This window comes from Biomphalaria glabrata, chromosome 6 (genome assembly GCF_947242115.1).
Source record: "Biomphalaria glabrata chromosome 6, xgBioGlab47.1, whole genome shotgun sequence".
Lineage (NCBI taxonomy): Eukaryota > Metazoa > Mollusca > Gastropoda > Planorbidae > Biomphalaria > Biomphalaria glabrata.
In genome coordinates this window covers 50,126,651-50,151,297 of record NC_074716.1, presented here as the reverse complement: position 1 = coordinate 50,151,297, position 24,647 = coordinate 50,126,651, and the positions used below count along the sequence as shown (strand labels likewise).

The window sequence follows — 24,647 nt, the reverse complement described above, 5'->3', positions numbered from 1 at the left end:
CTATCAATATTACATGTCTGGTCATAAATTTCAACTCTATTCAATGCTATATTTCCAAGCAATATTCTGTGTCGTATAAGTCTTAAAAAAGATAAATGCTTTAAATTTGCTGGTGAAAATGTTTGTGCATCAAATGCTAGTTTCTAACAAGCTTCTGCGTTTGCCATGGGTACCAGAGGTCAAAGATCAAACCAGCTAACAATACAGCGTATACTTTCAAGTACTTCGCGTTACTGACACCAGCTTATCACTTCATTACGAATTGTTGCAGGGGGGGGGGGGGGTTGTGCGCTGCATCTCCCGGACTTGTTCAGTATCATACTCAGCACCCCCCCCCCACCACCACCACCATTCCCTTCCAAGCTTTTATCATCAAATCTGATCTCTCTCTCTCTCTCTCTCTCTCTCTCTCTCCGTTACTCCTGCAGACCTCCGCCTTACCTCCACCACTAGAATCCAGGTCACAAATCTCTCTCCACGAAGTCAGAAACCTGCTTATCACACACAGCGCCCACCATCGCCCCCCCCCCCACCACCACCACCTACGCCCCACACTTAAACCCCCTCCTCCTTTCTTACACTTTTATCACACTCCCTTACTTCCTCACGTCCCTCCTCCCCCTCTTTCATTTCCTCCTCCTCTCTTCTCCTCCCTCTCTCTCTCTCTCTCTCCTTTCAGATGTGAGCACACACAACAAACTCTCGAGCTGCCTGTCGGTGCGCGCGTGCGTGCACAGTGCCACCAAAAAACCAAAACAAAGACCCCCGACTAAAAAATAAAAAAAAAACAAATCAGTTTTCGCGGACGTTTTTGTGTCAGTTCCAGAAACATTTGTTGTTGACGTCTGCGATTAGCTTGATGAAGATTTAAGTTCTCGCTACAGTTAGACGTTTGTTCTAGCAGGAATTATTAAAAACTATTTTTTGTTTCGTAAAGTTGGAGGATTTTATCGGAACTGAAGAGATATATGCCTAAGTAGGTCAGTTCAAATTTATTCTTGATTGATAATAGGTGGATGCTCTAAGGAATAGCTTCTCAGTATATCTCCTAAACTCAAACATATGCACAGTATTTTTTATACTTCTAACTGATTCTCTCTCTTCTTTTCTTTCACAATCCTCCTCCTCTCTCTCTCTATCTCCTTTTCTCTCTCCCTCTATCTTTCTCTCGTTCTCTTTCTCCCTTTCTTTCTCTCTTTTTCTCTCTCTTTCATTTAAATTATTCTCTTTCACTGGACATCTACTGGCGTTATTTCATATAGGTATAGAATCTAGACTCTAGTAGTTATACTGTTAAATAAAATAGTCACATTATTCTACACCCCAAAATTTACCAACATTTGAAAATTGATAACAGTAATACATTTTCCTTTTCATGCTTGAGGTGCATACAAAAATGCATTTCGGGGAAAAAAATTGGGTACAATGAAATACGATTGTTTGCAATTGATACATTATAGCCTCATAATACATGATGATTGTAAAACTGTTCATCATGTAATTACCTACTGGAGTGAATGTTGACCAGTATTCTCGGATGTTGGTATACCTTCACTATTTATTTGTAAATGCATGTACACCACTTTTGTGTTTAGTCTTTGTGCCTACATATTTCCAAACTTTCAGAGATAAGCGAGAAGGGATATCCAGCAATAGGAAAAAATATTGTTTACTATTTTCCTACTTTAATTTTTTCTTTATATTCTTATAGTTGTTAAACTCCTGTTGATAATGCAATTAGAAATGACCTTGACACTTTGAGCCACCTGTTATGTGCTTAAATCAGTGTAAATCAGTGGCGGGTTATAGGAAAATAAATTAATATTATAGCTTTTATATAGCATGCTTATAGCATGCTCAGAGCGCTTTGGTCCAATCTCATTTGTGGACCAGTGGGGGGAGGGGGTATCTAGGAGTTAAGTTTCCTTGCTGCCTTTAGGCTTTCATTAAAACGCAACTCTGCCAAGACAAGCCAAGTTCAAGCGCACTTAGCCTCTCGACCACGCTTCCCACTATTATTAGTTCATAATTATTAGTCCATAATTATTAGTCCATAATTAATAGTTCATAATTATTAGTTCATAATTATTAGTTCATAATTATTAGTTATTAGTTCATAATTATTAGTTCATAATTATTAGTTCATAATTTTTAGTTCATAATTATAAGTTCATAATTATTAGTCCATAATTATTAGTTCATAATTATTAGTTCATAATTATTAGTTCATAATTATTAGTTCATAATTATTAGTTCATAATTATTAGTTCATAATTCCATAGCACTAAAAAACTACGATGTTTATGTTTATAATTTGAATTAGATCAATTAGATATTCATTATAAGACATCAGTTAGGCCAGGTTCACATCTAACTTCACATTTCACCTTTACCAATCCTTTGGTCTGCTGGACCGCTGGGGCACCACACAAGATCCGTCAACCTTCTTTCTCTATTCTTCTCTGTCATTTGTCTTTGATAGAATTTCATTCTGATGTTCTTTCTGAAAATATTGAAACCTGCCATTTTTACCTGCCTGTGTGGACCACTTCGGGGGGCCGATTTTGAGTTTGTGTCTCCACACAAACTGTCTTTGTAACCTTGTTAAATAGTATTTTGCTTGTTATATCTCGCAAACAAAGAAATTCCCAGAGTACATTAGTGAGAGCTATACTTGTTGTACGGAGCTATACGGAGTTATTTCCCTTAGCTAAGCTTTGTGGTTTTTAAAAACTCTTTGTCTCCTAATCGACGATACCATCGTTGATTTGACCTCATTTAATTATATTAATGTTTTATTTTATAAACTTGACTTTGTGTTATATTAAAAAAGAGCATGCAATTTACCCTTTAATTCTATCCAAATACAACATTTTCTGATAAGAAACAAGAAAGCTATTGAAGCTTAATCGTAACAGGGGAGTGAATTAGTAACGAGCCAAATGAAGAATTCCTTCGAAACGTGGACAAATAATAACGGAGAGAAAGAGTTAATGCATTGTTTATTTTCTGCTTGTTTTTAAACTTATTTGTTTGTTGTTGTTTTTTTTTTTCCTTCTGCTGTTTGAATTCACACATGGACTCGCTTAGAGAGCTAGATGATTAAAGATTAGCTCTCTCTCTTCTCTTCACTGAACGTCATTATCGCACTTATTAAAGATAGATAACTCGGTACATGACCAAACTGTTAACCCCCCTTTGTTGTTGTTGTGTTTGGCAAGGCCATGCATTAATCACCATGGCAACTCGCATTTGTCGTGCACTTGTTAGGCGTATGATAACACCTGACGCACACAGAAAAGCATTCTTTAATAATTAATTAGCCGATGTGCTTTAACTACTTTTAACGAAGTGATATGAAAACTGGCTACCCACTCCGCCGTGGCTGTCTTCCAGAGTATGGGCTTTAAAGACATAATGGGCAGCTGGATATTTTCAGTACTTCTTCGTCCATTCTTTCAAAGAAATAATGAAAGGGAGATAATTCTGCTTTGTTCATCTAAAAAAAGGGAGATAATCAGTTGTTGTTTTTTAAATTTAAGAAACGCTTATTAGCTACCGATACAACTTACGCCTACTTTGAGGAAAGTTACAACCTCAAACCTGACAGCCCCAAACCTTAAATCTTGCAGCATAAAATCTTGCAACCTCAAACCTTGCAGTCTTAAACCTTGAGGCCTTTAAACCTTGCAGCCTTAAACCTTTGAGGCTTCAAACCTTGCAGCCTTAAACCTTGAGGCCTCAAATCTTGCAGCATTAAACCTTGCAACCTCAAACCTTGGAGTCCTTGAGGCCTGAAACCTTGCAGCCTTAAACATTTGAAGCCTCAAACCTTGCAGTCTTAAACATTGAGGCCTCAAACCTTCCAGTCTTAAACCTTGCAGTCTTAAACCTTACAGCTTTAAACCTTGCAGTCTTGAACTTTGCAGCCTTGAACTTTGCAGCCTTGAACCTTGCAGCCTTAAAACTTACAGCCTTAAACCGTACAGCCTTAAACCTTGCAGCCTCAAACCTTGCAGCCTCAAACCTTGCAGCCTCAAACCTTGCAGCCTTAAGGTTGTGTGTGTGTATGTGTTTCGTGCGTGAATGTTATTCGTATGTGCATCTCTATTGTTATTGCTACAGTAGTTACGCTGAACGCTGAGGCCGTCAATTGTAGTCAAACTGAATTTCCATTTGATTGGATCAATACGAATTATATCTTATTTTATCTTATCTTAAAACGTACAGCATCAAACCTTACAACCTCAAACCTCACAGCCTTCAACCTTGCAACCTTAAACCTTGCAGCCTTAAACCTTGAGGCCTCAAACCTTGCAGCCTCAAACCTTGCAGCCTTAAACCTTGCAACCTTAAACCTTGCAGCCTTAAACCTTGAGGCCTCAAACCTTGCAGCCTCAAACCTTGCAGCCTTAAACCTTGCAGCCTTAAACCTTGCAACCTTAAACCTTGCAACCTTAAACCTCAGATTTCTTGCTATGAATGAAGGCAAAGAAAAGTTTGTGTAATGAAAGCAACATTTGTTTATTGATTTTTTTTTTATCCTTAAAAATCAAGATTTCATTACTATTATAAATATTGATTATTATTTCTTTTTTTTTTCTATGCAGCGCATCTGTCACGCTTATAGCTCAGTGCGCTTTGATCCGATCTCTTTTGTGGACTAGTTGGGGGGGGGTGAGGTAATCAGAGAGAAGGCTTCCGTGCTGGATTTAGGCGCTCATCAAACACAACCCTTCTCGCTCATCAAACACAACCCTTCTCGCTCATCAAACACAACCCTTCTCGCTCATCAAACACAACCCTTCTTGCTCATCAAACCCAACCCTTCTCGAGTCGGGATTCGAACTTTAGTCCCTTTGTTAGGTGCCCAAAACATATCCAAGCTGTTTTGGCCTCCCAGATAAAATAAGGAGAATCCGACTCTGAACACGACTCCCACCCCTATATTTATTACCATCAGATCTAATCAATGTTTGTTAACAGGTTGGACATTGTGATCTTGGTGCTGAGCTGGAATTTGAATTTAATAATCCAACATTTGCTTGTAAAAGATTTTTTTTTCCTTTTCAAAACAAAGGGAGCTAACAATGAAAACATAAAATTGACGTTTAAGCCAGTGTATGCTATGCTTTCTTTTAAAGATAACTCCTTAGCCTTAAGCCTTTCACTATCGGAATTGTAGGGCTCCAACACGTCATCTCTTTGGAGTTTTAACTACCTTTTTTATTGGCCTTTTTTTTTTTTTTTGCTTTCTCTGTTCGTTGCTTACCAAGTTTAAAACAGAATTCATTGGGTATTTCTATACTGAGAGCTAGAACATGTTCCCAGCGTCACTACCATAAAATTGAAAGTCTTTTACCACGAAGCACAACGTATTTGTCATATTAATTAATGTGCAGCTAGCATTGGCTCATTCACCAATCGCAAAAAAACAGCATTGAGCCACGTGATTCTCTATCTCTTCTATACAAATTATGATCTCATTTTAATTAACAATGGTTATCACCTGACAGTTTTTTATTTCGATGTTTTATCAATATTAACACGTGACGGTTCGTTTTGGTGAATGAGGTCCATTATACATAAAACACAGAACCATAATCTTCAAATACAAAAACAAAATCTAATAAAATACTCAGAAAGACACAAAGATGGAGGCACATTCCTCGTCCCATATGCTAGGACAAATTTGTACAAATTCTCTTTCTTCCCTAGCGCTATTAGAGCATGGAATGGGTTGCCTGAGCTAGCCAGGAAAACCAGTGACTTAACAGAATCACCTTTTTAGAAGTAACGTCTGTATTATATAAGATGTCCTTGACATTGTTTAGTTTGTCTATTCCCAAATCCCTTCCAGTCTTCCTCTTTTCATTCTTGGGCGTTCTTGTTATCACCACCACATTTCTTTATATCGTTTCGTCTTCTTTTTCCATCTCACCGTATTTTGCTTAAGGAACGTAATCGGAATGTTAGAATCAAAGGGAAGAATAAAAGGAGAGGTCACTGCGATTAATCCCCAAATTTTACTGTTCTTTTTTTTAAAAGATGAATTCATTTAATGTCTTAAACTTTTACATAATACATCGAATTATGCAATTTAACATTGTATCTTTAATTCGCTACATTATTTCATTCATTCTAAGACATTTATTTCCGAACTGATAGTATAAACAAGCAAATAAACAATCTGGTTTCTTTACCAAGGGAGAGCACCAGAGATTCCATTTGTTTTCTGTGGAATTCTTTCCCCTTGTTTTCTTATCTCTTATCAATTAGCTAGCTGTGCTGTTGCAAGTTCTTACCAAAAAAAAAAAAAAAAAGAACCACTTCAGAAGAGAGAGAGAAAGAAGAAAAAAAAACTAGAACTTATTGTGGAAGTTCGCCAGAGGTTATACTCCGTATAATTGTCTAGAGACGAATCCATTAAAAACTTAAGTGCGTTTACTCAAAGCTTCATTCACACTGCATCGTCTCGTCCTGTGTATTATGAATAAAACCATTCCAGCCTTACTTGAATGTACTGGTACTTTTCTCATAATACTTGTATTAACTCATTCCGTCCGCTTTTTTTCTCCCTTACTATTCTCGGATCAAGTGGATACTTTGCACAATTCTTCCTCTTCTAGATTCTCATTTTACATGTCGGAGGGTTCAGATCAGTAATCCTATATCTGAGATGAACCGCGCAGTGGTTTCCAGATCAGGCAGTTCAGATCAGTAATCCTATATCTGAGATGAACCGCGCAGTGGTTTCCAGATCAGGCAGTTCAGATCAGTAATCCTATATCTGAGATGAACCGCGCAGTGGTTTCCAGATCAGGCAGTTCAGATCAGTAATCCTATATCTGAGATGAACCGCGCAGTGGTTTCCAGATCAGGCAGTTCTCCGTATAGCTTTTGTTCTATTGGAAGGTTTTGTGGCCAGAGTCTTGTCCGGGCCTCTTGATATAGTATGCAGCTTTGAAGGACATGGTCAGCATTCTCTGGTGATGCTCCACAAGGGCAGGTTTCGCTCGTCAAGACTGGAAGCTTCAGGAACATATGTTGTCTCATTCTGTTGTGTCCGGTTCTGAGTCGAAAAATTATGCGTTGGTCATGTCGAAATAGTATATAATAGGCACACTTATTCAGCTTATAATAGGCACACTTATTCAGCATATAATAGGCACACTTATTCAGCATATAATAGGCACACTTATTCAGCATATAATAGGCACACTTATTCAGCATATAATAGGCACACTTATTCAGCATATAATAGGCACACTTATTCAGCTTATAATAGGCACACTTATTCAGCTTATAATAGGCACACTTATTCAGCTTATAATAGGCACACTTATTCAGCTTATAATAGGCACACTTATTCAGCTTATAATAGACACACTTATTCAGCTTATAATAGGCACACTTATTCAGCATATAATAGACACACTTATTCAGCTTATAATAGGCACACTTATTCAGCTTATAATAGGCACACTTATTCAGCTTATAATAGGCACACTTATTCAGCTTATAATTGGCACACTTATTCAGCATATAATAGGCACACTTATTCAGCATATAATAGGCACACTTATTCAGCATATAATAGGCACACTTATTCAGCATATAATAGGCACACTTATTCAGCATATAATAGGCACACTTATTCAGCATATAATAGGCACACTTATTCAGCTTATAATAGACACAATTATTCAGCTTATAATAGGCACACTTATTCAGCTTATAATAGGCACACTTATTCAGCTTATAATAGACACTATTATTCAGCTTATAATAGGCACACTTATTCAGCTTATAATAGACACTATTATTCAGCTTATAATAGGCACACTTATTCAGCTTATAATAGACACTATTATTCAGCTTATAATAGGCACACTTATTCAGCTTATAATAGACACAATTATTCAGCTTATAATAGGCACACTTATTCAGCTTATAGTAGACACAATTATTCAGCTTATAATAGGCACAATTCTGTGGCATTTTACGTCTCGAGAGACGATCTTTTCCCTTTGCAACTTCTTGTGTGACTAAAGAGGCCAATCCTTGATACACAGCTGCGATCGCAGGTTGGGCACATATAATCACCTGGCACAATTATTCAGCTTATAATAGGCACAATTTTTCAATGTCGGTGACAACACGTGACTCAATAAAAAAAATCATTCAGTTAATTAATTAGTGGTAATTAATTTTAGTTTAGTTTTTTATTTTAGTTTTACATTGAGAGATATGTCAGTGATAGAGTTGTTATTTCCTTTATATAAACTTTATTTTTAAAAAGTATTTTTTAAAGGATTTTTATATTTTGCTTGTTAGGATCGCTCAGGGCAATGCTTCTCAACCTTTTACCTCTAAAATACCTTTTTATTTCCGGTTGCACGGCTTCTGCCTTATCTCCACTCATCTTCAAGCAAAACACACACACAAATGTAATGATTGTTATCTTATCTTATATAATACAGACGTTACTTCAAAAAAGAAGATGATTACGTCCTACGCGTCATGCATTCAGCCAGGCATGTTAACCAATGATCTAAATTCTGCCAAGTCGCTGTTTTTTCCTGGCTAGCTCAGGCAACCCATTCCATGCTCTAATAGCACTAGAGAAGTAGGAGCGTTTGTGCAAATGTTTCCTTTACTATCCTTTACTATTGTAAATTCTTTGGTTTGGTGAAGGCTGTCTCCGGAGTGTGGTCTTTGGTTTGGTGAAGGCTGTCTCCGGAGTGTGGTCTTTGGTTTGGTGAAGGCTGTCTCCGGAGTGTGGTCTTTGGTTTGGTGAAGGCTGTCTCCGGAGTGTGGTCTTTGGTTTGGTGAAGGCTGTCTCCGGAGTGTGGTCTTTGGTTTGGTGAAGGCTGTCTCTGGAGTGTGGTCTTTGGTTTGGTGAAGGCTGTCTCCGGAGTGTGGTCTTTGGTTTGGTGAAGGCTGTCTCCGGAGTGTGGTCTTTGGTTTGGTGAAGGCTGTCTCCGGAGTGTGGTCTTTGGTTTGGTGAAGGCTGTCTCCGGAGTGTGGTCTTTAGTTTGGTGAAGGCTGTCTCCGGAGTGTGGTCTTTGGTTTGGTGAAGGCTGTCTCCGGAGTGTGGTCTTTGGTTTGGTGAAGGCTGTCTCCGGAGTGTGGTCTTTGGTTTGGTGAAGGCTGTCTCCGGAGTGTGGTCTTTGGTTTGGTGAAGGCTGTCTCTGGAGTGTGGTCTTTGGTTTGGTGAAGGCTGTCTCCGGAGTGTGGTCTTTGGTTTGGTGAAGGCTGTCTCCGGAGTGTGGTCTTTGGTTTGGTGAAGGCTGTCTCCGGAGTGTGGTCTTTGGTTTGGTGAAGGCTGTCTCCGGAGTGTGGTCTTTGGTTTGGTGAAGGCTGTCTCCGGAGTGTGGTCTTTGGTTTGGTGAAGGCTGTCTCCGGAGTGTGGTCTTTGGTTTGGTGAATGCTGTCTCCGGAGTGTGGTCTTTAGTTTGGTGAAGGCTGTCTCTGGAGTGTGGTCTTTGGTTTGGTGAAGGCTGTCTCCGGAGTGTGGTCTTTGGTTTGGTGAAGGCTGTCTCCGGAGTGTGGTCTTTGGTTTGGTGAAGGCTGTCTCCGGAGTGTGGTCTTTGGTTTGGTGAAGGCTGTCTCCGGAGTGTGGTCTTTGGTTTGGTGAAGGCTGTCTCTGGAGTGTGGTCTTTGGTTTGGTGAAGGCTGTCTCCGGAGTGTGGTCTTTGGTTTGGTGAAGGCTGTCTCTGGAGTGTGGTCTTTGGTTTGGTGAAGGCTGTCTCTGGAGTGTGGTCTTTGGTTTGGTGAAGGCTGTCTCCGAAGTGTGGTCTTTGGTTTGGTGAAGGCTGTCTCCGGAGTGTGGTCTTTGGTTTGGTGAAGGCTGTCTCCGGAGTGTGGTCTTTAGTTTGGTGAAGGCTGTCTCTGGAGTGTGGTCTTTAGTTTGGTGAAGGCTGTCTCCGGAGTGTGGTCTTTGGTTTGGTGAAGGCTGTCTCCGGAGTGTGGTCTTTGGTTTGGTGAAGGCTGTCTCCGGAGTGTGGTCTTTGGTTTGGTGAAGGCTGTCTCCGGAGTGTGGTCTTTGGTTTGGTGAAGGCTGTCTCCGGAGTGTGGTCTTTGGTTTGGTGAAGGCTGTCTTCGGAGTGTGGTCTTTGGTTTGGTGAAGGCTGTCTCCGGAGTGTGGTCTTTGGTTTGGTGAAGGCTGTCTCTGGAGTGTGGTCTTTGGTTTGGTGAAGGCTGTCTCCGGAGTGTGGCCATTAGAACCATTAGAATCAGAAGCCTATGATTGACTGTGCTATAGCCTACTCATTCGCCCACAAACATTGGAATCATTGAATCGTATACACCAGTGTCTCCCAAACATTTGACTTATGCGTACCCCATCTAAAATTTGTAAAACGCTGAGTACCACTCGCCCCCCATCCCCCATCCAAAAAAAAAAGGATTTATTTTAATAACAATTTTTTTTTATAGGCCTACATTCACACAAAATAATAATTACTCTATCACAAGTATTCAAATAGTGAGTTAATTTTTTGCATACTTTAGAGACACATCAAATACATTCTAAAACAAAATGGAAACTTAATTTTTACATTGAAAACAGTGAGAGTGGCGACGGAAGTTGTAACGTCCTTATCCATTTCCAGATCTTTGTAGAAATTTGTCTCAATATGTAAATTAGTTTCGTATTTCAGCTTGTAAAAACTTAAAATAAATAATAAAAAGGATTTAGATATTTTATTAACATTTATAAACTAAATGGGTATTTAACAAAAAAGAAATCAGCATACTTAACCATGAGCAACACGTTTTCCTGTCAAACTCTTACCGTACCCCTTGGGGTACGCGTTCCCCACTTTGGGAAACACTGGTGTACACCATCGCGAGAATATAGTCGACATGGATAATATTTTTGGAAGAAAAAAAACAATTTAGTGTTTTAAAATGGTGATCGCCATTTCGACTGTGTGCCTTCTCTCTGTTTGAGCTGATTACGTGAAAATGTCCATGAACGCATTCGCTGCACTATTCAGCCAAAGAAAAAAAAAAACACAACCTGAGTGTTAAAACTTAAACTGAACATCGTAGAAATACTCACGGGCAAATCACCATGACAACAACCCCTGCGGTAAATGTACGTTTTCGACTTAAATCCTAGCAGACGATACTTCACGTCAGGTGACTTTGAGCCGAACCCCATTTGTGTATCAATCGTGACAACCAGCAGTTAAAAGATTAGTTTTCTTGTTTTCATGTAACTTTATGATGGTGAAGCATCACGTAGAACTATTTTTTGTTGTCGCTATTTTTTTTTGTTTATAACATGCATTTTTTATGAAGCACGTGGGGGCTTGAGTTTTTTTACATAAAAATTTAAACCTGAAATGATCTGAAACTGAAAGTCTGCACGTCAGACGATAATAAAATTGTACTGGCCAGACAGATCAGTCGTCCAACTGGCAAGGGCTTACCGTGAACAAAAAAATAAAGACTTAACATTGGTCGTTTCGAGTTATCTGCCTTGATCGTTAGTGTTACGATACAGATGTTCCACTGCTGGGTGTTTAACACTAGTTTTGTATTTTAGTTTTTACAAAGCTTATATCAATTCACTCTGTCTTCCTGTCTGTCCGTCTGGTAAAAATCTTGTATACGTTATTTCTCCGACACCCAATCTTGGATTAAGCTGAAATTTCGCACATTTCTTTCTTTCACCTGACAACAAAAGAATCAATTAAACAAATTATCCAATTAGTTAATTAACTACAGTTTATTAATTATTTTGTTTGGTATCTCCAATAAGGTAAGAAATATCACTTTATTTAAGAGGTGGTATCAGCTGAATTATAGGTCGCCAATATAAATTGAAACGATATATATATAACTATACAATCTTCTCTAGTCATAAGAACCTCGCTAGCAGAGTGGTTAGCACGTCAGCCAGAGGAGGCGTGAGCCACGAACTTGAATTCAGGTCGTTCCCTTTCTTTCTTGGCCACTCCCTCGTTGTCCGAACTGGACAAGACACGTGATAAGATCCTAGCGTATTGAGAAAGCTAAAAGCATGAAATAGCGCTAAACAAAAGCAAATTGTTTAAAAAAATATGTATTAATCGCACAGATTCATTGTTGTTGGTCTAGGTCGAGTGGAAATTTAATTACATGACTGATCCATATGGATACAATAGACCTCATTCACCCATACGAGCGGTGACGTGATAATATTGATAAAACATCGGGAAAAAAACTGTCACGTGATAACCATTGTTGATTAAAATTAGATCGTAATTTTGTATAGATGAGATAGAGAAGCACGTGACTCAATGTTGTTTGTTTACGATTGGTGAATGAGGTCCATTACACTTCGTATAAGCTTTGTAATATTAAGTATATTTCATGTTTCTCTTTAACGATTTTGGGTGGGAAGTTTTTAAATAGAGTTCTGTCGTTTCGCTTGGTGACAGACGTGAATGTTGCAATGATTTGGGGATAATTTTATATCCCTCTGCAGGGTTCCATTCTAAAGTTTCCACTCCTCTGACTCTCACACCATCTCTCCCGTCATGCATTCGAGATTCTTGATATGATTGAAGAATATTTTCACCTGCGATCCGATCCTCGTGAGTTTTCTCGCCTCTCACCTGAGAGTTTACCTGACGTGCACGTCTAACATGGAGTGCTGATGATTGACTTGAGTTACATAAAGGTGTGTGTGTGTGTATATTCGGGTATGTGTTTTTCTAGTGTAAGTCTGTGGGCAGGAAAGAAGTAAAAAAAAAAAAAAAAAGGTAGGAGGGTATAAAGTATCAGCTGTGCCAATGTAAAATAAAGATACATCAGAGAGAGAGAGAGAGACAGAAAGAGAGGGAAGAAGGAAATAGAGACTATATATATAGTCCCATATATCGCAGCGTCTTCCTGTCCTTGTCCAATAGTGCGCCAGTACGCTACACAAGCTTCAGTGCAAGGCAGGGCTACGACAACATAAAATGCCACGTCACAGGTCTTTACGACGTGGCCCAGAGCTATTGGTCTAAACTGCCCTCAGGTTGTGACGTTGCAGGTCAGTGTTGAGGTCTTCTATAGCGAATGGTCAGGGGCTAATTTAATAAGAAGATATCCTGCATTTCAAAAGTTTCACACAACACAAAACGGAACAGTATCTAGTTACAGTATTTTTACGGGGACCTACTAGAGGGCACTTTTACGTTATACGGATGTATGGCAAACGCGACATGAAGCTCTTCAAAATCGACACTAGCAGCTGGGAAGAGGTGGCACTGGATAGATCCACATGGAGAGGGAGCATAAAGGAAGGGTCACGGATTGCAGATGTCATACACAACAGAAGCAGAAAGAAGGGTGAAAGTACAACGGCGCCTGGTGGTTATAGATGCCCAACCTGCGATCGCAGCTGTGTATCAAGGATTGGCCTCTTTAGTCACACAAGAAGGTGCTAAGGGAAAAGATTGTCTCTCGAGACGTAAAATGCCACAGACAAGAGACTAGAGGGCAGGAGAGATGCAGGTAATCCACTCATAAGATACACTTGAAGATTGACACTAACAGTTGGGGGAGAAAATCAAAATTACGGAGTGGAACTGGATCGCAGAGGATGAAAACGCCAGAAGCAAGAACAAAAAATCAATTAAAAATTATTTTTTTTTAAACAAAGCTTTCATTAAGTGCAGTTGTGTCAATTAGTTTGGATCAATCATATAATTATATTTATATTAGATCCAGACTAACAACAATGAATCTGTGCGATTAGAAATATTTTTAGCAATTGTTTTTCTTAGGCGCAATTTCATGGTTTTAACTTTCTCAACACGCTATGATCCTATTACTAGGAGTAGGCGGAGAAAGAAGGGAGTATCTGGGTTCTTTCTTGAAGTAACGTCTGTATTATATAAGATAAGATAAGTTCGCTTTTTAAATGCACTTATAAGAAGATGAACGACCTGAATTCGAGCTCGAGTCTAAAGCCTCCTTAGCCTTCTTTAGACTACACTTTAACCACTGAGCCAGGGAAGTGCTTATGAAAATAGAAGGTTTTATAGTTATCTATTGTTAGTTTCAAACTTTTCTCTCTACAAAGTATAGAGAGTACTAATTCAATATGTTTCACTTTATCAGTCATGTATAATGTCTTTCTCGTGTTCCAGATACCAGACAAAATAATTAGTACCATTAGTTAATCACGTGCACAAACCTTTTTTAACTTTTTACGGTAGCGCAAGTTTCGAAAATGGATACTTCCTTTATCCACAAACAACAAGCCTCACCCCTCCTAAGTTTTGTAGACTGCAGTCTTTTAAAGTAAGTGATTAATGATGATATTGCGGAGTTGCGACCGTGCTTGATTATTCAACAGAAGAACCATTTTTTTTATTTTTTTACAACTAAAGAGATGACCTTGCCAACAACACATAAGACACCAACGTAAGTTCATGGTTTATAAAACAGTTCACGTTAGCATTGTCCATAAACTGTCCAAACTTGACCATCACTTGGTTTGTCCATTGTCCTCTGTTGTAGGCGAACGAAGTCCTTGATATTGGGATTCTTTCGGAAGGTTTTGTCTTTATTTCCTATGGCTTATTTTTTTAGAGTAGTGAGATTTATAACAAACGAATTTCCCTTTGATAAGACTGATTGGAGTATCATTACATTAACTCATTAGTAAAATCACTAAATTTAGACTTAGAGACATTCTTAAACAGAAGAATAAAAAGTAAAGTATTTATAACACATAAATAACTGAACCAAAGATTTCAAATAGAAGAAAAAAAAAACTAGTAAAAAATTCAGAAAGAAACAAAGATAGAGACATTTATTATTCTGTATGCTAGGACTAATTTTTACAAATGCTCATTCTTTCCTAGTGCTATTAGAGGATGCAATGTTTTGCCTGAATCAGCCAGGAAAACCAACGACTTAGCAGAGTTTTAGTAACTGATTAATATGCATGACTAGATTAATATTTTTTGATGTAACGTCTGTTATTTATAAGATATAGATAATTGTCTTTCATAGACCGAACAGAAAAAAAAAGGGGGGGGGGAGGATGCCTCTTTTTGGTCATTCGGATCTTATACCATTTAGTTTGGTGGACAACTACCGCCGATAAACTCTAATCAATATCGGGAAGATTATCAACTAGCTTGTCGGTAACAAAGAATTTTTGTTGTTGTTGTTTATTCAGATTATACTTTCACTCACAATAACAAACAGGTTAAGGCATCCACGTCCAGACCATATAATACTCTTGAGCACTCAAGGTTATTGAGAAGTTGTATATCGTTCATGATTATTCACACTAGAGTTTTCATCAATCATATAGTCATAGTCACAGATTTCTTCTTTATTCAGTAGTTCAAAAAAGTTTTACATCATCAAAAACAAAGAAAACAATTCACGGTCTCTCACGACAAGTAATATTCTACCTCAGAAATTGTTCATAGTTCATTTGGTTGTCCTAGTTTCCGGCTGTAGACACATGTACGAATACATGTATTATACATGTCCTCACATGACAAACGATGAAACAGGGGTTCTTCCAAAGGCAGCCGTCTCCAGTTTTCATGGAAGCCTGGAAGCCAAACCAATCCCGGGAAATACAATGCTAAATGTTTTTGTTGGTGCGTTTCCTAGTTGACAGATCAGCGTGAATCTTTATTGTTCTAATGTTATGTCCAACACTATATCCTTAAAACTGGGCTAATCAATGCAAACAATGTTCCTTGACATCCCTCAGTGATCACGTTGCGCCATTGTATATAGGTCAGGGAGCTCATTCTCATCACATTGCCAACAATACATAATATACTGACGTAAATTTCGGTTTAAACAACAATTGAAGCTAACATTGTTCATAAACTGTCCAAACTACAGATCAACAGACGTAAAAGAAAATTAAGAGACTTATAGTTAAAGATGATTTAAAAAATAAAATTTGTGACTTAAATTGGTAAATTTGATTATGAATAAAAGGATTTTATTTTCTAAAATGTAAATACATAAAGTTAAGGTGACATGACCTTCCAGTGCTATCACACTATGGATCGTATATCACACTTTTCATGAAATGTCCAGGCGGCACGGCCTAGCTATGTCCGCTTTCAACAAAAAAAAAGTTGATCAGAAATCTGATTGAGCGCATCGCCTTTTGATTAATAACGCCGTGGCCTACTTTCTGGCTCTTCGAGGCCTGGCCGCGGGCCCCCCTGTGTTTGGGGCATAGGTGTAGTACTTCTCCTTTACGACATCTTGCCTTCTTCTCAGAAACTGACTTTTCTACTTGCAGTGGCGTAGCTGGGGGGGGGGGGGGGTTCCAAATTTGAAAGTTTTCACCACCGGTACCCCGTTCGAGGGAAAAGGGGGAGACCCAAATGAATGCCCTAATTTATTTTTTTTTGTATAAATATTAAATATTACGCCACTGCCATGTAATTTTGCTTTTCTCGGGGAGTAAAAAATACTAGACAGTATTGATCTAGATGATGTTATGGATGACCTTTGCTGCACAGAAAGCACGACGTGAGGCGATATGAATTGACATTTGTCACTTGTGCACTATCTCTCCAATAAACAACGGTATTATTCATTAAAAGAGTCTTGATGATTCTTTTTGTGTTAATTTTACGTATAGAATGTACCAATTGCAATGAAGACCTATATTTACTGAGTACATTATCTCATGTCATGATGTCGAATGTCAGAATGCAGGGGCCAAAAATGGTCTTCCCCCTTGGCCCCCTAAATCGCTAGCTACGTCACTGACTCTTGTCTTGTTTTCTCTCCACGTTTTTCTCGCTGTCACTGTCTAGTCGACTCTTGTCTTGTTTTCTCTCCACGTTTTTCTCGCTGTCACTGTCTAGTCGACTCTTGTCTTGTTTTCTCTCCACGTTTTTCTCGCTGTCACTGTCTAGTCGACTCTTGTCTTGTTTTCTCTCCACGTTTTTCTCGCTGTCACTGTCTAGTCGACTCTTGTCTTGTTTTCTCTCCACGTTTTTCTCGCTGTCACTGTCTAGTCGACTCTTGTCTTGTTTTGTCTCCACGTTTTTCTCGCTGTCACTGTCTAGTCGACTCTTGTCTTGTTTTGTCTCCACGTTTTTCTCGCTGTCACTGTCTAGTCGACTCTTGTCTTGTTTTCTCTCCACGTTTTTCTCGCTGTCACTGTCTAGTCGACTCTTGTCTTGTTTTCTCTCCACGTTTTTCTCGCTGTCACTGTCTAGTCGACTCTTGTCTTGTTTTCTCTCCACGTTTTTCTCGCTTTCAAGTTTTTAATTTATCCATTTTCACTTTCAGTTGACACTATTCCTTGGAATGTTGACTTAGAAGTGACTTCTATTCAAGTCAGTGTCAGGGTACAAAATATTGGGGACAAAACGAACATTGCCGCTTTTAGAGAATTCAAGAGGAATTAATAATACTAGGTCGACCCACGGCGTAGCATACGCTGCTAGTTTGCAGGGTCGGCCTTAGAGCATTGCAACCTATGTGACCGGAGTGGACCCCACGCTAATCCTATGTGTAAATTATTAAATTAAACCATTTTGTAACTTATATAGATCTATTTAGATTTGCTTAAATTCTGGTTTGCGTTTTGTTTTGCTAGAGGAAAAGCGACATGGCTAAAAGTGCAAATAGCGCCTGGTGATTACAGATGCCCAACATGTGACCTCAGATCTGTATCAGGAATTGGCCTCTTTAGTCACAAGAGAACTTGAGAAGTTGCATAGCAAAAAATATCATTTCGCAAGACTTAAAATGCCACAATGTTGTATTTAGTACACGACGTAAAACTCAGTTATTAGCGGATCAACAACAGTAGGTTTTTTGTAAAAAAATATTAACTTCTGGGCAAAGTTCACTTCGTCAGACAAGATCTCTTAGAGTCCCAAGAAGAAATGGATCGATGGTCGATCGGGTTGAAATTTCCCTTCATTTCCAGACCATTTCTTTGCTTAACGAGAAATACAAAATACGAGATTGTCTTGTATCTACCAGGAGATAACGCTGACAGTGTAAGAGTACCGTATTGTCTGTAAGGAACGCGCATGTGGACCAGCGAAAATAAAAAGTGGAAACGCTAAAAGTTTGCTTAGTTTAAATTCCCATGATCGACTTGCTTCCTACTTCTCTCTCCAAATATCCGGCCACCTTAATAAAGCATTTAAAACCATTACTTTATTTAGATGGCACTGTTAAAGAATTATAATGTAGTCTCAATACGCTTTGAGAGTATAACATAAATTCAAATATCTAGAAACACATTCAAATAAAACTGAGTTTCTACAGCTAGATCTGGGTGTTAGGAGTTTCCAGTCATCTCAAGGCGCAAATCCTCTTGGAATGACGTCATTAATCTTTTAATCTCGTTTCGTTGCTAATCACGAATAAGTTTTTTATGAAACCTTTTTTCCGTTCTCCCCGAGAGACCCGATCACGCAAGGAGGGCGGCCTAGTGTCAGTGTGATAGTTTGATGAGGAGCTTTCAAATAGGGGGCTGACACATTTGTTCTTGTTTTTACATTACAGAAAACAAACTACTTCGACCCTTTTCACTTGCTATCTCTTCCAGTGAATGGCTACCCCTGTCGTGTGATATGCTCTCTGTACTGTCGTTTTTCATTGTTTCAGGTTCAAACCCTGCCCCGCCGCCATCATCCGTTTTCCTGCGGGAGGTTTGGGAATAGGATTAATAATCCTGAAGGAACATTCGAAATGTGTAAATCAAGTCATGTCACAACTTTTTCGGGATTTTTACAATTATTTTCACAATTAATTTTCAAATACATTCTTTAAGCGGTCAGCTGCAGCGACCACATTGAGTACTGCCCGTTTGATAAGAGAATAGTTGATATTCTGCTAAGCTGGATCGTTGGAACGCCATACGTCGAATCTTGACTGACTCTGTCCATTTCTCGAGCCAGGACTTTTTTGTTGGTGTTATTGACTTGTTGCGACCAGTGCTCGATTCTTACTAATGACAAACCATTTTTAACACGGTAGGGACTACCAGGAGAGAATGGGATGCGCCAATAGGAAGAATTATGTCCTATAGTCTACACCAGTGACGCCCAACCTAATTCGACCTGCGGGCCATTTTAAGTTCCAACACTCGTATCGCGGGCCACATGACCAAAAAGGTACAAAAAACAAAATAAAATCGATCTGAAACTATTTGATAAGAAACTTACAAATAATTAAAGAGACATTGGAAGTTTTTTTTTTTTTTTTTTTTTTTTTTTTTTTTTTGCACGCATCGGAAAATGGCTTCATTTCTCTACGTAAAATGTGAACAACTTTGTAGCTAGTTTTGGCACCAACTCATTATCTTGTCTCTTTTTTTAAATGTTCCCTTAGATCCTCCAAGCTCTGGGCGTAGTTTAGCAACCTTTTATTCGCGGTTCAAACCATGAATGCCGCCATATTTGTTTGCTTATGATTTATAAATATTGTTTAAACAGCCACAATGTCTTTATAAATTAAATATATTGGCTTATTATCATGTTCCACAAAAAAAAAGTAAAGATCCGTTCACTTTCTCTGCTTGATTCTACATTCTGAGTCCCATTTCAGAAACGCACAAGTGTTAAAATTAATAGAGAGGGCCCTAACGTAGGAATTGATGCATTTTCAGCCTTTTTATATGAAGGGGGGATTTTTTTACAGTAGTGCTGACGTTTCGGCGGGCCGGATGTGGCCCGCAGACCGTATTTTGGGTATCATTTTTGTACACTAATCGAAAATATTATTTAAAGACACTTTAAGAATTTCAATTTGTGACTAAAATTGGTGAAATTTATTGTGAATTAAAGGATTTTTTCCCCTTAAAATGTAAATACATAAAGTTAAGGTGTCCTGACCTTCCAGTGCTATCACACTATGGATCGTATGTCACGCTTTTCATGAAATGTCCAGGCGTAGGGATTAGTTGTGTCCGCTGTCAACAAGAAAAGTTAATCAATACTTTTATTTTGAAATCTGATTGGTTAATATGATTGGTATGTACATTTATCTGACTAAACACGCCGCTTGCATTCTAAGACTATTAAAAATGGTGCAAACTGTGTTTGCATATTTATTAAAAAAAAAAAAAGACGGCTCGCCTTCTGAAAGACAATGTTGCCGTTACAGCTTTTTGTTTTGAGTTCTCGAAATGCTGTGATGATATCCACGCATTATGTTTAGTATAAATATTAACGTGTTTTGGATGTTCCTTCAGGTTCTGAAGATAATGACATCCTAGCCAAAACCTCCCGCAGGACTATTGGGGGATAGCTGTGGACAGGGTTTGAACCCAGGACCTTTGTGACCACCAAACAATTATGCATAAAACACTGAACCATAATTTTCAAACACAAAAAAATCTATTAAAATACTCAGAAAGACACAAAGATAATGGCCGGAACTTAGTTCCATATGCTAGGATAAAATTTGTACAAAAGCTCCTTCTTCACTAGTGCTATTAGAGCATGGAATGGGTTGCCTGAGCTAACCAGGAAAACCAGTGACTTTGCAGAATTTATGTCTTTAGTTAACATGCATGACTTGATGCATGATGCGTTGGACGTAATCATCTTCTTTTTTGAAGTAACGTCTGTATTATAAAAGATAACTTGAGTCCAGAGTACAATACCATACAACCAGTCAGCCATCCAACTTTCAATCTCTGTTTTAGTTATTTTTTACGTCCTTAGGAAATAAAAATGTTGTTAGAATAATTTTATTCAGTCACTCAAATATTGGGAGGTCCTTAACTAACATCCATCCATCCCAGTGACACTAGAGTTTTTTGATGGAGCATGGCCTATTTCAGCACATCTTTCCAATCTACAATTTTAACAATTTTATTTATTTGTCCACAAAGTACAAGAGCTACATATATACACATAAGGCTAGTCTTCGTGTGCGAAGATCAGTGAGGAATGCAGTATTTACCGTGGCTGCGCAGTCCCAGCTGTGACCTACATATTTTGCCACATCCATGGCAAGCATAACCATTGTCCACAGGTGGTCGATTTAGATTTTCTAAATTAGTGCTCTAATAGCACTAGGGAAGAAGTAGCATTTATAACCATGTGTATATTATCGACCTTCTCAAGATAAGATAATCAAAATGATAACAAAAGACATAATACTGTAAGTGTTAATATATATTATATATTATAATTAGAACAAAAATAATTAATTAGATCTCTCCTGAGCGTTTCGTCTCTTTTGTAGATCTGCATCGTCAAGCCATTTTATTCGACGTCTGCCTTTAAAGTCGTCTGCCTAATAGTGTGACACCTGACTCCAACAGAGTTGTGTTTCCCTGGGTGCCTAAAGGCAGCATGGAAACCTTCTCCCAAACACCCCGTGGTCCACAAAAGAGATCGGGTCATTGCACATTGAACATGCTATAAGCATGAAAGTTGCGCCGTATAAAAGGAATTTAAAAAAAAAAAATCATAATTATCCAGACGGGTTCCAGAGGCTGACAAGAATTAGCTTGAGGAATGCTGTTTTAATTAACGGAATGACAGCAGTTATCGATTTTCTTAATTTCAAATGGCTTTTAAATTTTGTTGTTTTAAAGTTGGCTTTTAATTTGAGATGGTATTTATGGTGCTAACAATAACAGAAGAGCGGGTTGGGATTGGTTGAGCAGTGGTCCTGGATGTAATATTAACGAGAAGGAGAGGGAGGGAGAGAGAGAGAGGTAGAGAGAGAGAGGTAGAGGAAGAGAGGTAGAGGGAGAGAGAGAGAGGTAGAGAGAGAGAGGGAGAGGGAGAGAGAGGGAGGGAGAGAGAGAGAGGTAGAGAGAGAGAGGTAGAGGAAGAGAGGTAGAGGGAGAGAGAGAGAGGTAGAGAGAGAGAGGAAGAGGTAGAGAGAGAGGTAGAGAGAGAGAGGGAGAGAGGGAGAGGGAGAGAGAGAGGTAGAGAGAGAGAGGTAGAGGGAGAGAGAGAGGGAGAGGGAGGGAGAGAGAGGTAGAGGGAGGGAGAGGGAGGGAGGGAGAGAGATAGGGAGAGGGAGGGAGAGGGAGAGAGAGAGGTAGAGAGAGAGAGGTGGAGAGAGAGAGAGGTAGAGGGAGAGAGAGAGGTAGAGGGAGAGAGGTAGAGGGAGAGAGAGAGAGGTATTGAGAGAGGGAAAAGGGAAAGAGGGAGAGGGCGGGAGAGAGAGAGAGAGAGGGAAGGAGGGAGAGAGAGGTAGAGAGAGAGAGGTAGAGAGAGAGAGGGAGAGAGAGAGAGGGAGAGGGAGGGAGAGAGAGGTAGAGGGAGGGAGAGGGAGGGAGGGAGAGAGATAGGGAGAGGGAGGGAGAGGAAGAGAGGTAGAGGGAGAGAGAGAGGTAGAGAGAGAGAGGTAGAGGGAGAGAGAGAGGTAGAGGGACAGAGGGAGAGGGAGAGAGAGAGGTAGAGAGAGAGGGAAAAGGGAAAGAGGGAGAGGGCGGGAGAGAGAGAGAGAGGGAAGGAGGGAGAGAGAGGGAGAGAGAGAGGGAGAGGGAAAGAGGGAGGGAGAGAGAGAGAGAGTGAAAGATAGAGAGAGGGAAAGATAGAGAGAGAGGAAAAGCGTGAGACAGAGGAAGAGAGAGAAAGAAAGAGAAAGAGTGAGAGAGAGAGAGAGAGAGAGGGAGCGTGAGACAGAGAAAGAAGATAGTATGAGTATATATAGTTATGAGAGACTTGTGTTATGTGTGGGATTAAATGTGTGAGAGTTTGTGTGATAGGAATATGTGAATTCTTTCTGAGTGTGTGTGAGAGTTTTAGTGTCTATGTGTGTTGATGTAAGTATGTATTACACAGTATCTCAGTGGATGTGGGAAATGTATTTCAATGTGTAAGAATGTGTTGAAGCAGGATTGTTTGTACGTGAGTGTGTGTGAGTGAAATACATGTGTGTGAATTTTTTTTCTAGCATACTGATGCTCGCCTCCAATCCGCTATTTTTTTTCCTCTGACGTGATTGTTGCCCAGTTCCTTTTGATAGTTCAAAAAAAATGGTGTCATGACCCAGGTCGACAGAGTGATTGACTTCCCTACAAGCTTCATGGAAAACTAATCAGCAGAAACCTGAATCTGGTATTTGGGAATATAACGCACTGCAAGGTCTGACCTATTTGATGTCTGACCTATTTGATCTCAATAAAGGTCTGACCTATTTGATCTCAATAAAGGTCTGACCTATTTGGTCTCAATAAAGGTCTGAACTATTTGATCTCATTAAAGGTCTGACCTATTTGATCTTAATAAAGGTCTGACCTATTTGGTCTCAATAAAGGTCTGACCTATTTGGTCTCAATAAAGGTCTGAACTATTTGATCTCATTAAAGGTCTGACCTATTTGGTCTCAATAAAGGTCTGAACTATTTGATCTCAATAAAGGTCTGACCTATTTGATCTCAATAAAGGTCTGACCTATTTGATCTCAATAAAAGTCTGACCTATTTGGTCTCAATAAAGGTCTGAACTATTTGATCTCAATAAAGGTCTGACCTATTTGGTCTCAATAAAGGTCTGAACTATTTGATCTCATTAAAGGTCTGACCTATTTGATCTTAATAAAGGTCTGACCTATTTGATCTCAATAAAGGTCTGACCTATTTGGTCTCAATAAAGGTCTGAACTATTTGATCTCATTAAAGGTCTGACCTATTTGGTCTCAATAAAGGTCTGAACTATTTGATCTCAATAAAGGTCTGACCTATTTGATCTCAATAAAGGTCTGACCTATTTGATCTCAATAAAAGTCTGACCTATTTGGTCTCAATAAAGGTCTGACCTATTTGATCTCAATAAAGGTCTGACCTATTTGATCTCAATAAAGGTCTGACCTATTTGATCTCAATAAAAGTCTGACCTATTTGATCTCAATAAAGGTCTGAACTATTTGATCTCATTAAAGGTCTGACCTATTTGGTCTCAATAAAGGTCTGAACTATTTGATCTCATTAAAGGTCTGACCTATTTGATCTTAATAAAGGTCTGACCTATTTGATCTCAATAATTGTGCATTCATGTTGTCGAATAGCTAACCAGTGTTACTAAGTCACAGTTTTAACTGGTCATCAATTCAGATCTTTTCAACTCGTAAATCTAAACACAGTAGCAAGCGATTTTTAAAAAAGGAAACAAATCTTGAATTTAAAACTTATACAATTATGCATTTGCTTAATTTCCATAATTAATACAGATAAAAGAATCCTGAATCCGATTAATCGTTTGATCAATATAATCCATCAGTCGAAGTTGATTTTTTTCCGTTATTTATAAGGATTCTGTTCGATTAAGCGAATTGTACGATTAACCGGTGGTCAAGTTAACCGGATTTGACTCTATTTTTAATCTCGTCTTGACAGAAACTACTGGAGTTGTTATTTTGACTCTGGGATGTCAGGCTGAAACGGGGTTGTCAAGGATAAAATAAATGGGGAATCTGTTTATTGGATACAACAGGTGTCTCTGGACTTCTGCTATATATAGCAGTAATTCAGTTTATATATATATATTGCTTGGCAGGTCCCAATTTCGATGGGAGGGTATGTAGCCCACATTCCAGACAATCGCCTTCCCAAACGACTTCTGTACCGGAGCTGTGCGTAGGAAAGCTCTCCCGGGGAGGGGGGGGTCAATATAAACGCTATAAAGATACCCTCAAGAGCTCCTTCAAGGAGTGTGATATGGGACATT

General features: G+C 38.9%; 1 protein-coding gene across 3 annotated transcripts in view; it reads left to right on the top strand.

Moving 5' to 3' along the window:
- The window catches only part of LOC106076442 (uncharacterized), a 116,534-nt gene that overhangs the window by 16,634 nt on the left and 75,253 nt on the right, over window positions 1-24,647 (top strand). Inside the window, exon 1 of one of the 3 annotated variants that reach the window (XM_056032269.1) lies at window positions 700-976. The exons of 1 other annotated variant lie outside the window; for it this stretch is intronic. The gene's annotated coding sequence lies outside the window, so the exon portion shown is untranslated. Of the gene's footprint in view, window positions 1-699; window positions 981-24,647 lie in introns of those variants that run through there. One more of the 3 variants, XM_056032268.1, reaches the window with a different exon arrangement.